This window comes from Prionailurus bengalensis, chromosome C2 (assembly GCF_016509475.1).
Source record: "Prionailurus bengalensis isolate Pbe53 chromosome C2, Fcat_Pben_1.1_paternal_pri, whole genome shotgun sequence".
Taxonomy (NCBI): domain Eukaryota; kingdom Metazoa; phylum Chordata; class Mammalia; order Carnivora; family Felidae; genus Prionailurus; species Prionailurus bengalensis.
The window spans coordinates 61,362,977-61,381,018 of NC_057350.1; the positions used below are offsets into that span (position 1 = coordinate 61,362,977).

The 18,042-nt window shown below is 37.7% G+C and overlaps 1 protein-coding gene across 5 annotated transcripts in view; it reads right to left on the reverse strand.

The window, feature by feature from the left end:
- ZBTB20 (zinc finger and BTB domain containing 20) overlaps positions 1 to 18,042 on the reverse strand; it is a 785,615-nt gene that overhangs the window by 356,320 nt on the left and 411,253 nt on the right. For all 5 annotated transcript variants that reach the window (XM_043595979.1, XM_043595980.1, XM_043595985.1 and 2 more), the window contains one exon: positions 15,202 to 15,249. The gene's annotated coding sequence lies outside the window, so the exon portion shown is untranslated. The remainder of the gene's footprint in view (positions 1 to 15,201; positions 15,250 to 18,042) is intronic.

Sequence of the window (18,042 nt, forward strand, 5' to 3'; positions counted from 1 at the left end):
ATTATCTCACTTAAATCCTCATTAAAACACTAAAATGGCTAGTATTTATCCATTTTAAATAAAAACATAACTGAATGTAAGAATCGTAACTAAATTCCCAGAGGCCACACTATTAAGAGGCTGGGAGCCAGTATTAAAAACAATTTAGAGCTCTTACTTAGTTGGTGTTTTCCATTTATATTAAATTACTTCTTAGAACCTACTTATACCCAAAGAAGTTGAAATAAATGTGGATTTATATTTTAATGAAAGGCTTTATGGGAGACTTTAATGTAGGCATCAAAAGACAGAAATGATAGTTAATATTTATTGAATATTTACTACTGTTCTAAACATTTTGGATGTATTCACTCATTTAGTCCTTACAACATTTTTTGGGAGGTGAGTGCTATTATTATTGCTGTTATCACTTTAAAGCATGGAAACTGAGCCAAAGAGAAGACAATAAACTTTCACAAAGTAACAAACTTAGTAACTGTCTGTGCAGTCAGACTACAGCCTAGAGAAGTTCACCATCAGGCTAAATGTTATTAAATGAGACAGCTTAAATAAAGTTCCAAGAATAGAGCATGGCACAGAGTAGGCCTTTACTAAATGTTACCGTCCTTCTTTTTCTTCAATTTCTTAAGTTTTATAATTGTGATAAAAATAATACTTTATTTTAAGGTATATTTTGCTTTTTAAAGACTTAATATCTGATTACACAAAACAGGTAGTGAATGTATAATACAGTAAATTAGTATTAAAATGGTGTTGAAAAGTATTTAACAGTACTGCATGTGACTTATAATATAGATTTTAAGTAACAAAGTATGATTCAAAACAGTGTATATCGTGTTTTACCAAAAATAAAAAGGCACAGAAAAAAAAAAACCAAATAGAAAGCTATATCCCCAAAAAAGTTTAAAAGGAAATTATTTCTGGGTGATTGTGGATGATTTTAATTGTCCTCTTGTATTTTATTCTATATATTTTACCATGCTTCTATATGCTTTTCATAATAAGAAAAATAAAAAAGAATAGCTGGGACAGGAACATTCCTGATTGGTTGATACAATACTGAGCAACAACATTCATAGAATTGTGTAAGATTCCACACTTGCTTAGAGATATAGCTTGAGTAGAACCCAAGGCTCCTCATTTTTAACTTAGTGTGTTTTCTCTGACACCCTATTCTCTACTCAGTGCTTATCTTTACGAGGAATTCACAAGTAATCTATGAAGAAGATGTCTGGAGGGTGGTTAGAGATACTGTGATTGCAAATGTGTTATGAGCACACATACACACACAGGTGCTCTACCATGTCAAGGCTTCCTAAGTTGCTTAATGCAACTGTGTAAGCCATTTGTTTCTGAGTCCAAACCAATACCATATATGGAAGACTGATTTTCTCAAATTCTTCACACTCTTTCTGCAACAGAGCTGTACATCCACACAAAACTCATGATTTTAGCATAACTCTCAGTAATGTGTGTTAATGTGGGGAAGAGAGTATGTATCCCTGTACCCTAACTTTGAGTTTGGTCGAGTTACTTGCTTTGACCAATGGAATGTTGACAGAAATGCCATGAGTAGTGATTTGGCTTGACTTCTTATGCCCATGGAATTTGGAATAAGAAAACTTTGTCTCAAGTATCTGGTCTCTTCATCCTGAGTCCCAGAATGAAAAGCGTGTAGAGAAGATATGAAACCAAATGCAGCCTAGAATAGTGGTACCCAGATGCCACATAGACCTATAAGTGAGAAATAAATGTTTACAATTATAAGCTACTTAAATTTGGGGGTTATTTGTTATGTAGCATTATCACAGCAATAGCAAACTAGTACACAAACAACTATTAATGCAATCTGTGGTAGCAGGTTTTATAATGTGTGTGTGTGTGTGTGTGTATACTATGCACAGACACGTATGTATTATATATCTATATCTATCTATATATAGTATACATATTGTCTCTCTATATAGATATTTCTCTTCTCTCTCTCCCTCTCTCTCTCTCTCTCTCTCTCTCTATATATATATATATATAGACACACACACACACACTCCAAATGCCATATATATATATATATATATATATATATATATATACATACACACACAAGTGTAGAAAACCTGCCATCACAGATAGCATATAGATATAGATATAGACATAGGTGTATACACACAGATATATATATATATATAAAATGGTTGTCAGTTGAAAGTTCATAAGAGGAGAAGCTACTATGCTTTTTAGTTAGCCATGTATGTATTTTTCACATTTCACTGCACAGAAAAATCACCTAGGATTTTATTAAAACGCATGTTCTCATTTAGTAGGTCTGGAGTGAGGCCTCAGATTCTGTATTTCAAACAAATTCTTAGGTGATACTGATTTTACTAATACTTCTATACTCTGAGTAGTGAAGGCACAGAGGACAGATAACAATAGCCATATGTAGGAAATGGCCACAAACAGGGGAGACACTCTGCAACTAAGAATGGAAATAATTTTGATTACAATTTTTATCTTTATCTTATAATGAAACAATTCATGTAAAAGACAGAAGAGTCAAAAGAAATGGGCCCCGTACACAAATCAGATGACAAATCCAGTTAATGGTGAGCATATATTCCCAGTCATAGATATAGATAGAGATATATAGATATAGATATAGATATAGATACAGATACAGATATAGATATAGATAGATAGATATAGATATAGATGGATACACATACACAAAATATGCCTACTAATGACTAGTACTAGAGTCCCCCTCCAACAGTGTAAATGTAGCATCTCAGTGCATTTTGGATGAACATATATACTGATAAACTTATAACCTGGTAGCCCTTATGGAAAGCCTTACATATAAGTTCACTTTCTGAATTGCAGCTTTCTAATAGCAAACTTGTCTTTGTCTATTTTCTCTTTTTGATACTTCATCTACTCTTCACTAATATCCACTGGATTAGTTGTCTTAGTTGGCTCAGGCTGCCATCATAAAATGCCATAGGCTTGGTAGCTTAAACAACAGAAATTTATTTTTCTCAGTTCTGGAGGATGAGAAGCCCAAGACCAAGATGCCAGCATGATTGAGCTCTGGTGAGGGGCCTCCTTCCAGTCTGCAGATGGCCACCTTCTCACCATGTCTTCATATGGCATAGGGAGAGGAAGTTCTGGTGTTTCCTCCTCTTGTTAAAAGGAGCCTCCAGCATGCAGGCTCCACACTCATGACCTCATCTACACCTAATCAGTCCCCAAAGACCCTACGTGCTAATACCATCATATGGGGGTAAGGGGAAGGGCTTCTACATATGGATTTTGGGAAGATACAAACATTCAGTCCATAACACTAGTACTTCTCAAGTTTTTTCAGGTCAGACATGCATAGAAAAGGGTAATATTGTCCTGGTCACTAGGATAAACTAGGAGAAATTTGGAGCTTTGGAGGAGGCTCTGTTGGGCTATAAAAGACCAACCCTTGGGCTCCAGCTATCACTAGGCCTCCTTGAGGGGATCCATAACCATCTCACATAATGTGGCAAATTACACACTGGTTAAGACCACGAACTCTTCAGCCCACAAACCACATTACCAATTACCGTCACTGTTTCTGAGCTTCGTTTTGGATCTTTCATAATTGAGCTTATATTTTCTGGAAAACACTAGTATGGAAAGAGGTTTCCTAGGCAGTTGATCAATAACCACTACAGAAAAGATGAGAGAATTTAGAACATTATGCTGGAAGGCATAGTAAAAATTTCAAATAAGGCCACTTTGAAAAAACAGCAGATAAGATAGTTGACTTTTCTTGAAGAATATGTTTTTAAATGTTTATAACTTTATATATTTCTCCAGGTATCACAACAGATGCTAAGAAAGTAAATGGGAATCACCATTTCTTCCTGAGGCAGATACTTGTTTCTTTTGGGGGGCAAATTCAGTAATTGCTCAAAGCTTATCTTCTCAGAATAAAAGCTTAAAACATTTTTTAAAAGTAGGGAAGGAAACAGTTTTCTTCCCACAGGAATATAACTAACATGAAACATCAGGTCCTTTGGTACTCCAATGCGGACAAAATAAACTAGTTGGGAAACTGAGGTGCCTTTTCTTGTAGTATTCTTTATCCTTCACATTCTTCAGTCCAGATTGGATCATTGGGTTATAAGGAGGAGGCTTGTGGTGTTAGGGTGATCTTCCTGGTCACCACACTCTGGAAATAGCTTTAAAATATCCATCGTCTTGGACATTAAGAAGCATAAAGAGAGTTTCAAACTTTCCATCTCATTATTATTTGTGTTCCGGAGCCTAATTAATTTCTATCACAGAAGCTGGACTCTTCCCTGGTGCTGATTATACATATTGTGGATCTTATGTTTCTGTCTAGAAAACAGGCACAAATAAGACTTCACCATGTTTTACTCCAGACTGGATTCACATGGACATAGAAACAAATATCCCCAAACAAGAGCCATTCAAAAGCCTGTTGAACTCGATCAGATATTTCAAATGGGAGCAGATACTGCCACCCTTCCTACAGTATGATCCTAAAGTCCTCAACCTTTTCCCCCCACCTTGAGGTATGAGAAAGATGATATTTAGATTTTAACACATTCTCATGGGTTTATCTAGAGTTATTTGCAATTTCTGGAGTCCAAACTAAAATATTACCCATTGGTTCCCACTTAATAAAGCATGTTAGAAAACACAAGGGGCTCCTGAGTGGTTAAGTCAGTTAAGTGTCCGACTTCGGCTCAGGTCATTATCTCGCAGTTTGTGATTTTGAGCCCCGTGTCCAGCTCTGTGCTGACAGCTCAGAGCCTGGTGCCTCCTTCAGATTCTGTGTCTTCCTTTCTCTCTGCCCCTCCCCTGCTTGTTCTCTGTCTTTCTCTGTCTCTCAAAAATAAATAAGCATTAAAAAAAAAAGAAAACACAAGTATATGAGGGTAACTGTATATAGGAAAAATATTGTTTTAATTTAATCTTTAAAAGAGTAAATTAAACACATGTACTTCATAAATTTATTATTCATAACAAATTTACTGTAACACATCTCATGCTTGATTGAAACACCAGTATTTCTTATTACTGACAATAAAAGTCATTGGTATAAATTATGAACTTATTCACTCATCCAACAAACATTAACTGAGCACTTACTATGTGTCAAGACAGTGCTAGGTACAGGAGACCACAGATGAATAAAACAATGTCTCTCCAAGTGTTAACAATTATTGATGTGAGTAATTGGGCTTCTATTTGACTTTGGGAACCAGGCTATGAATGGGCAATAATTCACTATGGGTAGTAGACAATAGAGAAGAATATGCTGTGACCTGACTAATTAAAACACACAAACAAACAAAAAATCTGAGTACCTGTCTCATTTGGGGATCTTTCCAAAGAAGAGTTTTCAACAAGGACCTGGGTACAAGCTGTAATTTGGAAGGTGATCTCAGAAGGCAGGTGTGAAGGAGAGATTGGTGAGTCACAGAGGAAAACAAGGCAATGATAAAAATGTGTCAAAGTAACACCAGTTTACCAACTGGAGCATAATTCCACTTGCATCTCTGAGACTTGTACATAATGCCTCCAGAGTCACCCATCTGAAAGAAACAGGCTGGAACATTTTTTCTCCAGTTCTGTTAGAGAGTTTCTCCCATTATGCTCCCAGGGCATTAAGCTGCCAACCCAATTTCCCCAATCCAGTGTAGATTTATTGAGCTCCCCTAGCCATGGAAAAGATCCTGGGAAAAACACTCCTGATGTGGGAGTCTGGGCTAACACAGAACTGCTCCAAGTGTAGCAGAAATCAGAGGTGAGGTGAAGGGCTGAGGTAAGTGTCAGCCATATCTGCTAGACTAGCTTCTAAAGACTTCTGGGGAGTGGGGCACACTATACTGCAGCCTGATCTAGCAGCCCCTAAAGGATGGTCTGGGGAAGGTTAGAATGACATCTTTTTACTAATTATATTCCACATAAAGTGTCTCTGACTCCTGTAAGAAGTCAAACTTCGCGACACTAAATCCTGACACTGCCCAGGTAAGAAATAGAAAAATGATGATTTGCTAATCGGCTTACCTGATTCTCTGGCTAGAATGTCAAGATTGGATTCAGCAGTTCTTGTGAAAATCCTGACACTCATTCACCAATTACCCCCTAGAAGTTGATATGTATCGATCTCCCTGTGTTTCAGGGAAGAAATCTTTGAACTGCTTTAAGGAGATTTTCCAAAAATGGTGGTACATTTTTGCATCATTTTGTCATGACTGGGCCTATTGAAAAACTTCCTGAACTCTGAATTCGTGGCAGTAATATCTATGTTGCTGTATTTGGCTTGTATTTTTTGTTGTTTTGTTTTGTATTAAAGTGGAGAAGAAATGGGTAAAGATTAAATATTGTACCTAAATGTATTAAGCTTGAAGGCTTTCAGTGTAAATGAGAAGGTTTATAGGAAGTTATTCAGACCTTTAAGCTTCCATAAACGTTTCATCATTGCTGACAATATCCACTTTAGGTAACCCTGCGCAAGCAGTTCCTGTGTTGCTATAAGGGTGAAGGGGAGTTTTTTGTGCAATTCACCAATCAGGGTAGGAGTCTGCTGGAGAAAATTTGGTTCAGGGGCCCAGAGCATAAGGTTAAACAATAGATACTTCTATGGTGACCGGAGAATTGATAGACCCCTCTTTCTTTTATCATAATGTATAAGGGAAAGAACTGTATTCCTAATCCTTAGAAAATGTGGTGGTGGTGGTGGCAGGTAGCTAATGGTCCCTTATAGGAACATATGTGGCCTCCCTGTGAAAATGATAGGCAAGTCTTTAAAAAAAAAAAAAAGCTCTGAAAAAAAACAAAGAAAGAAAAGCCCCACAGACCATTTAGGCTCTGTCAGTGGGTTCCATCCTGAGACATCAAATCCAGTTGCACAGAAACCAAATGTCAATATTTCCAAAGCTCTTTCCATCTTGTATCCCACTTCCTTTTTCTTTTGTGCTTTTTCATCCTCTTTCTTCTTCTCTATTCCCTTGAACCTCTGTTTCACTCTTTCTCCCATTTGTGCTCACTTCCCCCACCATTAGTCAGGCCATAATCTGTTCATCCCCAAAGAGGCTTCAGTGATGGAAAAGAAAGGGCTTCAAACAAAGCCACCGTCTAGGAGGGAGAGCTCCAGAGGCTGGGGAAGTGCCACTGGGGCAAAGCCTGAGGACAGGGCACCCACTGCTCGGAGGCTCTTCACCCAACAGGCGATTAGGCTTCAGTGGGCTTGATAGCTGTACCAAGCCTGGTGATTTCAAAGCTTTCAGGGGCTGACAAGGACTTGCTAATTTCAAACTTTCTAACCAATTACAACCACAAAGAACTCAGGACAATCATCAGTGAGCAGAATGAAACTGCTGGAGCTGAGCAGCCCTTTCAGGTTTCACTCTTGTGGGTCCGCCACACTGCGTGCAGCTCAGACTCTGCCTCAGCGAATAAATAAAAATACACTATAAAACAAACACACACACACTGGGTCCCGCTTGCTGTCTTGTTCCCGGTAGTTGGGCATGGAGGAACCCTGTCCTGCATGTAGTCCATTAATTTCTGATGGTGTTAATTAAAAACTTTTGATGCTGATTTGAATGGAAAATACCTCAGTGTTTCCTTTATTGAAACACCAAGTTCCAAGTCTTGGATTATTAGGTTAAGCTCTGTCACAGCAGTGAGACCAACATAAATGCTTTTCATACCATTTGACTAATAATAATAATAATAATAATAATAATATATTATATAAATGATAATTATTTCATTAAAAATAATGAAAAGAAAGAAGAGAGACTGTTTAGGTTGAAACTCCCTTATTTCAACCTGTTTTTTCCTTTTAGAACTAAATTGAAAATCCGGGTCCCTGAATGTAGAACATATGATATTTTAAAAATCTTTTTTCAAATCCTTACAGAACATTCAAATCACCCAATGTTCCAGGACCTGAATTTTTTATATTTTAAAATGGGGAAAGCTGCTTAAAATAAGTGAATCAGCTGCTAAGTGATTTCTCTCTGTCTCTTCCCCTACTCTCTTTTGAGAGGCTGAAAAAAATGCTTAAAATGGTATATGCAATTGATATGTGCTGCTTAAGAAGCTTAATATAATTACTGAGGACTCAGACTTTCTATTTAAAATGAAGATAGGCTGGGGCAATAGAAACTATGGGTTGTGAGTATTCCTCCCTCATGAGGTGTGGAAAAGGTTTCCAAACGTTTAATCCACGGAGCAAAGGAAGGGGTGTAAAGTAGTTATCCGCAGATCTCTCTGTCCTCCTAGTAAACCTCGGGAAACCTGGGAAACCCTACTAGTGATGCCAGGACCCAGCAGGACAGGTACCGAGAAGGAAGTGAGCAAATAAAAATGCATCTCTGCAATCCAGTGCTTTTGTGAAGTTCTAAGCAAACCACCAAAACGTTCTGATTGGTTTCTGAGACTCTCCTCTAATTTAATTTTTCAGTCGCTCTTCCCACTTGTACCGGGGCCTGAAGCTTTGGATGTCCAGTCAGAGAGGCCCTATAAACGTCATTGCACAGATGCCCTTTTCTCTCTTGTGCCTTCATATACTTCACTTTCTCTACCATTTTTCATCTCCCAATCTGTTTATTCATGCTGTCTGCAACATCAACTGAATCCTTGAGGGACGACAAAACTTTCCTTTTTTACCCTGAAGGTCTTCATCAGTCTTATTCTTGTTTTGATCTACATATCCCTAAAGTGGATGAAGTTCTCCATAAAGGAGAAGCATTCTGGCAAATCTCCTTCCCTTCCCTCCCTAACCGCAGGCTGCATTGACCTCACCCTCTTGAAACAGTTTGCAGAACCGGCCTCTCAGCCTGATGTGACATGATGGTGATCCTTCAGCAACATCAACAACAGTCACAGACAACCCTCCTTGTGAAGCACGCGAGGGGAATATGCAGAGCAACGGAAAGAGCTAAAACTCCAAAGGGGACGTAGGCCTGAGCAAACCACAGCATGAGTCTATTCACAAAATTTATGAATTTTCCTGAGTAAATTGACAGGCGATATTGTCTACAAAGGACTAGTAAATGTAAATTAACGAGCAGATATGTAGCAAATGAGTGCGTTTAAAGATGATTTCCAGCTGAAATGATTTTTCTTCCTAGAGACCAAGTTTTTGTTAAACTTAATCCTACTCTCTTCCCTCTCCAGCAGCAGAAACATCTGGTCGGTTTTAGATTCCCCTTGGATTTCCAACTTCAAAGGGAATTATAAAGAATAACAAATTCATGTACCGGCACTAAAAAAAATTAGAGCAGCAGGAGAGAATGGTAAAATTGTCCTTATTTGACTGCTAGTGACAGGCGCCACAGGCAGAACTATGAGAAAAGACAAAGGCAAGATCACCGGTTGACAACCAGAGTTCCTAGAAGGGACAGAATCTTTGGCTGCATGCAAATATGCACAGGGCCCTTAGCAATCTATAAGGAAACTTCTCCGTGCTTAAAGGAGAAAAAAAATTAAAGGAGTTAGGAGGGAAGGAGGGAAGGAGGGAAGGAAGGAAGGAAGGAAGGAAGGAAGGAAGGAAGGAGTGATGGAAGGAAGGAGTGATGGAAGGAGGGAAGGAAGGAGAGAGGGAGGAAAGGAAGGAAGGAGGGAAGGAAGGAGAGAAGAAAGGGTAAGTGAGTTCACATTTACCTGTCACATAGTAAGCATTAGCAAAAGTTTGTTCAAAGAATGGCATGGAGAATGTCTTAAGGACTCAGCCTCTGGGTTTTTTATTCTATCTACAGAAAACTGTGAGTTCTGATTCCACCAAGAGCTATAGAAGCCATGTCAGAAGTAACTTGGGCTCCTAAGAATCCGCTAGAACCATCATTTCCTCCTAAAAGATAGACCTCCAAGAGTCTCAAAATTAGTCTCTGTTTCTTCCTTGCTCTGGATCTTTATCAAAGGATGGCCAGAAATCAAAGTCCTCCAGGAGTGGAGGACTAGGGCTTGAATGAACTATTGATATTGGCAGTTGTGCTAAATTATGCTTGACATCACTTTATAGAACTGGATTTATCTTTCTCTTCTGTTATTTCCCTAGAAAACCTGAAACATACTTCTTAGAGTGCAGGTCTTGATATAATGAAACATTAGAAAATTAGAGAACAGTTAGAGAAAGTACAATTTTGCCATTATAATTAGCTCTTACAAATAGCCTCGTTCCTGTTTTATGTACAATGTGTACCACAACAACAATAAAAATAAACAAGACATGATTAACCAATCAACTTGTTTGTGGACAGAGAAACAGTTAAGGGCTAAAATGTCCTTAAATAATTCATTATAAAAGTCTTTAAACTGAGTGTTCAGAGGTTACAGTTCCCCACATCACAAATACATTAGGTTGATTCACAGAGTGGTCATCAAAAACCAAAAAGTAAATTACTTTTGGCCAAAAAGTATATATCAACAGCATGTTAAGAATATTTCACACAAGAGGACAGAACACACAGAACCAATTCCCTGTGGACCCTAGCATGGTTTGCAAATGGAGCAGTCCCCCAAAGAGAAGACCATCTCCAAAGTATGTTGTTTATATCACAGGCTTTGAGTAATTTCTAATGAAGGAAGAGAAAGTTAAGCCTTCTCTTCAGCATTTCCCATGTAAAGTGACTGCGCTGGCTGCAAAATCATCTTGAATGTCTGTCTTGAATGGGGTATTCAATCTTCCCTCATCACTCCAGGTAAAGCAGGATCACCCAGTATCTCACTCAGAGAATGTCATAATTCGTCCTTATGGTAATTGCACATGATGATGTATTACATATCCAATAAAGTTTATCCAGAAAATACACCAACTTCGGGAAACATGGATCTGATGATATAAATAAACCGCTTTTTTTTCCTTTTGCAACTATCTGTGTCTTTGGTCTAAAATGAAAATCCTGGCTTGATGCAGGCATTTGCAAAGGATTCTCTGCCTTGTACAAGCAGAATCATCCACCAATGATTCTGAACTTACACAGGGGGAAAGGTGTAGAGGATATGGAGTACTACTTTATTCCAAGAAATGCTGTTTTATAGCTTCAGGGTACATACAGTCACAAATGTAACAACAATTGAACAAACACCAGACCCAAAGGCCAAGCATAAGGAAACCTCATACACATATCAAGAAGCAAACACTATCATTAATAATAATAATTATTATTATAGTTATTATCAGAATGAGGCATTGATGGTTCACTTGGGTGCAGTGTATAACACATTAGCTAGAGAGAACCAAGGGCAAACTTATTCTTATCTTTAAAAGGCAGTTTATATTCTGGTTTATATGACATGAGCTATATAATTAACACACATAAGAAAAGGATGCAGGAAGAAGTGAAGACTTATGCCTTTATTTCACTTGTCTTGTTGTTAATATCAATCTTAAAAATAATGATGAAAAGGTTAGCTGTTTTACAATATGGGTGTTATGGGGTATGGTAAAATGTCTTTGCAGCTTTAAAATAGTGGCTAGTTCCTACCTCTTTCCTTAGAATGCCTGGCTCAATCAATGCCAAGCTATCAGATTGTTTCCTGACCTTTTGAGGACATTTTAATGGTAGTAATGTCAGATCAGGGTAAAGGAGAAATAGAGAGGATCAGAAGACCGAGGGGAAAAATGAAATGGAAAGAAAAAAGTTTGCATTGTTTACACCATCCAGTCTGGCAAATTGTACAGATGCATTCTGTTTGCTTGGGATAGTTTATTGCTTATGTTATTTCTTTTCTTTTCTTTCTTTTTTTTTTTTCAAATGTGCTTTCCTCTACCAACTTTGGCTGAAAATACTTTGTATGTGTCCATACTGTAAGCCGTCATATTTTTCTAGAGATTTAGTGTAGTTGGAGAAGCTCTTTTTTTTTTTCTTCCCCAAGGGTTATGCACATCAATATTCTAGCTACTCACTTTCGAGGCCAATGGAAAATGTGCTCCTAAGATTAAATAGACCTGAGTAACACATAAATCCAGTTTATACTGATGCAGTATGTTACATAGTTACTCACATCCTGAATTTCTGATGAGTGGAATACACCTTTTGGACAACACACTGCTACTGAACCGTCCCTGACTGCAATTCAAAGAAGGCGAGCAGGACTAAACCCTAAGTATAGGTTCTCTATGGAGAGCCTAATTTGCCCAGAGCCCTCATCATCTGTGGAGCTCTGTGTGTAAAGGATCTAGTCTAGCAACAGAAAACTAGATTCTTTAAACATTCTTAGAGTAAACTAGAACAATACATATAAGCAACATACAGAGTGCCCTTTTTTATACAATGAACCATCTCCTTTGACCCTCACTTCCCCAAACACAGTGCTTTTCTTTTTTTTAATTATTCAGACTATTAATATATAATTCCTCCCTTTTCAGACTTTGTAAATGCCCTCTTAGGAAGAAACCTTTCCTTTCTGCCAATATATCTTTAAAAAACCTGATACTTTTAAATCCAGAGTTAGGTCTGGTTTAACCAGGTTGGCCACATTGATCCACTATGGGTTGGCTGTAACCATGCTGGACTTCTCGTCAGAGCTATGTTTTCCTTTCACCTCAGATACAGAATTGTATATAACACAGTATATATCCCGTCATGAGTCTAACTAATGCTATACAGAACTAGCAGCAAATTATCATCCTAAGTTTGAGGCAAGTAAAAAAAAAATGTCAAAGAAAAGTTCCCCCATGAAACCTAGCCAAATGTGTGAAATGTCTCTCTAGTCAACCAAATTGCGCTTTGGCTTACAGATGCATCTAAGAATATTACGAAACACTCTGCTGAGATTTTCTAATCAATTGTTACATTTTAGGAAACATAATGGCAGTATACTCAGAAGAAAAATACTCCTATATATAATTATTAGAACTATTTATCTCAATATTTATAACATTAACATATGAAAATGTCCTTGTGGGCCCAAAATATTTATGGACTAAATGCTGTGATGTCTGGGGTTTGCTTCAAAGTAACATGGTAGTAGAATGGGAAAATGGCAGGCCATGAGTTCATCATTGTGCAAGCTAAGTGATGGGTACATGGGAGTTCGCTATAGTAATGTCTACATTCGTGTATTTGAAAGTTTTCATAATAAAAAATTCAAAAACATATACTGATTTAAACGTTCATTCTTTTACTCATTATTGATAGATTTTGATTGATTCATCTACTCTTTGTATGCAAGATATTGTGGAGATGTGAAAAGTAAAACAAAACACCCAAAATGCTCTTGTCGGACACTTAGGTTAAATAAGCAATTCCTCTTCAGGAATGAATACACACACACACACACACACACACACACACACACACACACACATTCGTAAAATGACGTTTATAAGAACCATGTGATTACATGTAAAATTCTTAGGTTAAATTTTGAAATTCTGTAGAAAGTACGTTTACAGCATGTTTTTAAAAATATATATATCCTCAGGGAAAAAATGAGAGTAAAGAAATACATCAAATGGTTACTAATGATTGGATTTAAATTATAGAAATAATTACTTGTATTTTTCTTCATTTTACTCCTATGTGTTTTTCCAAATTATTTTTAATGAACATGTATCATTTTAAAATGAAAATAAATATTTATTCATTACTGGATAAGATGTGCTCTCCTTTCCCAGGGAGCTTTTCACTAAAAACAGAGAAACTGCAAACACACAGCTTTGCCCAGATACTTTAAATCTTCATACCTAGAAGCGAAATACACCCACAGGAAAAGAAACGTCAATACAGATTTTATCTGATCATAGAAACATAAAGAGCTTTCTGTGTGTTGGACAGAAACAGGGGAGGAACCAGCTTCTCTGCAAGCCAGAAAGAGTGTGAAATTCAGGCCATTTTGTGATGAGATCCTTTAGCCATGAAAGCAATGGGAGCAACAAATTAAAGTTACCAAATAAGCCTGTCCCTGGACGCAGGCCGCTCACACTGATACGCGCGTTTCTTTTTAGTCAGTGTAACAAATAAAGCGTGGGAATGCACATGGGGTGGTGGGGGTAGTTAACAATCCTAAAGGCTTGAGGCCTTCGCTGGTGAGATGGATATGTTCAGAGGTAGATGTGCGACAGAATTAGGAACAAAAATACAGCGACAGCTATGGATTATGTGCCATGGATACAGAAAGTCCCTGTTAGAAAGCTATCTTTATTGCCCCAAGAGATTATTTTCCCCATTTTATGCACATTCATATAAAGTGAAGTCAAGAGTGTAACTTTTAAAAGTTTGGATGAATATGATGTTCATGACTAACTCGGCCTGGCTGGAGCCAGACAGAGTCTCATCAGATGCCAAGCAAGTCACCCCCTTTCGTCTTCCTCCCTCTCATTTCAGGGCAGGCCAACCTCTACAAATTCAGCTTTTATGCTCTTTCTGACTTGATGATGCTCTGCGAATATACCCTCAGTCCTGACCTGCACTCTTCCTCTCAGCCACTGACATCTCAAGAAATCAAGAAGGCCACAGTCCCAACCTTCCGGAAACTTCACAAATTTCCACTAAAAGACATGTAGACCTCAAAGTTTTCAAAGCAAGGCTCACTTGCAGCTCTGGTCTTGGCCCTATTAATTCATTAAAAAGGTGGCTATCCATATTCATGCTCCTAAAGGACATTTTTCCTCTTCCATTTGTGGGTGTGCACAAGAGCAATCAGGTCTGATTTTCAGATTGGTTCAAATGAAGCGAATGCATTTCAAATGTTTCGCCTATCATAGAATAATAATAAGTAGTTGAAAGCATCACAAAATGTGTTTGGAAGGTTCTGTGTTTGTTTGTTTAATGCCAAAGCATCCGATGTTCCACATGGAAAATATCCACATGGAGACGTCCATTGAGGCGTCTCCTTTGGAAATATATATCTCCAGAGAGCCTGCCAAACAAGGCCTTTGAATGCTTCCACCTCTGCGTAGCAAAATCATTGTGAAATGTTCGTTGAAATCTGTGATCATAGGTACTTGGGATCACATGTCTTATCATTCTAAATGATGGTATTTCAAATGAACAAACTGGATATAAAATATGTACTGTTCACCAACGTCAAAATACGTTCTGTTCAAATAGTACTTGGAGGTGGTGGACACACCACAGCCTTCAGGTTGAATTCTCTCAGAGGCTGGGAGAGGTGTACTTGACTTCTTTGCACCACAATATTCTAGACTGTCATTTAGAAATAATGAAAGTTACTTACCAGACAGCAATGTTGTGAGAAATATCCAGTTAGTGATGGTGAAACATTCTGAAATGAAAAGAATACGGTCAACCCTGGGTATTTAATAAATGTACGACAACACGGTGATCATGTAAAATAACCCATTCGCCTCTCACATTGGGACGGTGCCTCGGTGACACTGTAGGAAGAGTAAAGGATGCTTCCTTTTGGAAGGAACATACAAGGGTGTGCTGAGAAGGTGACGCGTGCAACGGTCTGCATGTTCAGCTCGAAGGGCTCCAGCCAGTTGCAACTAGTTGTGAAAGACTTGCTGCCCATTTCTGCAAATGCACTGTAACTTGTATTGGGAAAGTTATGTTTTATGGTTAATTATCCATGGTCTGTTTGAAAAAATAAATCAAACCATTGTGAACCACCAGGATTTGCAGCTCCATTTGAACTTTACTGTACTTTTGATTAAACATTTTGTAAATAAAAACAAACTGGTTTCTTCTTGTTTTTGGTTGCTTGTTACTTGTGTTCTGGATATAAATATTGCGGCAGTGGTGGGAGAGCAAGTTATGGATTATTTACCCCCTGGTTTCATGAGTTGTGAGTTACTGGCCTTATTCTCCTTCATGAGCATAAATAAATGTATAGTATTATATTCCAAGTCCTGTAAGACAAATGGAACGAGTCAACTGAAACCTTTTAAAACCAAAACCTTTTATGCTAAGTCACAGAGCAACAAAACAAACCCCAAATTAACATTTAAAAAGCTTCTACTGTGGAGCAACGAAATCCCCCAATATTATATAATCTGCATTTTAAAAACTGCTTGCCTAACAAGCAGCAGTCTATCAATAATTCCACATGCTTGTTTTTTCCTCTGCTTTTATAATTTAGAAGCCATAGATGGTTTATCAGAGATCACCTCCCACCCCCAATATCACCACCAGAATGACGCCTTGAAAATAACCAGCATAACTAACCGAAGCCAACATAGATTTAGAAAGATCTGGAATTATTGTAACTAAAAGTAATGAAACTACGTAAAAGAAAAACTATATAAATTTGTCTATATTCATCATCCTAAGACTTATATAAATAAAAGAAATCTAAAAAATAATTGTCCAGGGAAAATGAGAAGAGCCAAGATTCAAAGGACCCTGTAGCACAGTGCAAGAGGAATATGTTTGAGACCCAGAATTTCCTAAGTTCCTGACACATCTGCATATGAAACTTAATGAGACCCACCAAAGTAGCTTGCCAAAAATTATGTTTTTTTAAATGACCCACTGTTCGCAGCACTGACCAATGAAAAGGACCTCTAGGAAATACACAAAATTGACTTCTGCAATTTGCTACTTTTATAAAGACAGAGGCAGGATAATAAGGGGTTTCTTATAAAATGGGGTTATCTGTCCATTGTTGGGACTTGAGCGCTGCATCTGACTTCATCTTATCCCTTTACTCCTCTTGTGGCTTACTGCTCACCTGCGTAAGCACTGGGAGGAAAGTGCCACAGCAGGTCCCTCATCAGCTCATAAAAACGTGGTAAAATATTTATGAAGGGGCTACTATATGCTACTATACGCACAACTAGAGTAATTCTGTTGGGAAAGGTAAATCAGTGGCTAAGGGTCTTGTCACAGCATTTAAAACTATCTATTACTAATGCCAACAGCAAGGAGAAGTTAGGTTGAAAGTGTTGTGAAGGACTTCTGAAAAATGAGAAAATGTTTAAAACTCTCCCTAGCTTCTCGCATGTCCTGGGAACATAAGGCGTAGGCCTGCTAGCCCTTCTTAGCCTGGATCCCATATTACAAAAGAAAAACTAAAAGTGGCCTGTTTCCAGGGCCCCGGTTACAATTGAAAATGAAGGCTGAACGGAATTAGTTGGCAGCCATTGGACGCCGGAAGGTCAATTCTGCCCTAAGTATGGTCCAGAGAGTGTAAAAACCCACCGAGATGAAAATGGAAAACTATTCTGAGAAACAGGCAGAAAAAAAGTTCAAAGATATTTTACTTCAACACATTTTCCTCTATTTCTTTTATGATACATGCTTCCAACTATTTTGACAACCAAGAAAATGCTCATCGATAGAGTTCTAAGTTGTCTTTTAAATCGTTCCCTGCATACAGAGTGTTACAGAGCGCTGGTTACTGAGGAATAATCATGTTCAAATTGTATTATAAAGTATGGTATTTTACATGATGCAGGTATATACAAACCGAATTGTATACTGGAATCTAAACTCAGCTATAACACATGTAGAGGGACACTTAGAAAAAATATACATAGGAATATGTTTTCCTGGTGAAAGACTATTCTGATTGACTGTCATTATTTTTCCATAAACAAATCTACCTGAGCCATAGATTTTTTTAAAGACAAAAACCAGGAAGTGTATTTATAAATGGTTAAAAATATATCCTAGCTTACTCATGATTCATTAAGACAATTAAAGATGCCCCCATCATCAGAGATGCAGAGACATGATAATCCCAAGCCTCTTGATCACTCGGTTGTTGCAAGAGAGACAAATTCAGGCAATGAAACCTGAAAAACCAGACAAAATTCGCCTGGCTTTGATTTTTATCTTTATGCACCAGATTTTCCCATACAAAAGGAGTCATAAATTTAATAGCTAACACATAAGAGAAAGGTAAACAAACTAGGAAATAGCCTAAATCTTTTTTTTTTAAGTGAAGGAACACTCATCTCTTACCTTCAGTAAAATCAAATGAACCATTTCATCTGCCTTTTCCATCCAGAAGGAAAGTATGACCTACAGCAATGTTATTGACCTCAAATACAAGGAGGTGAAGTGCCTCAAGAGTTCTACTCATGTCTGCCCTCTTCCTTGACTGTTTTCA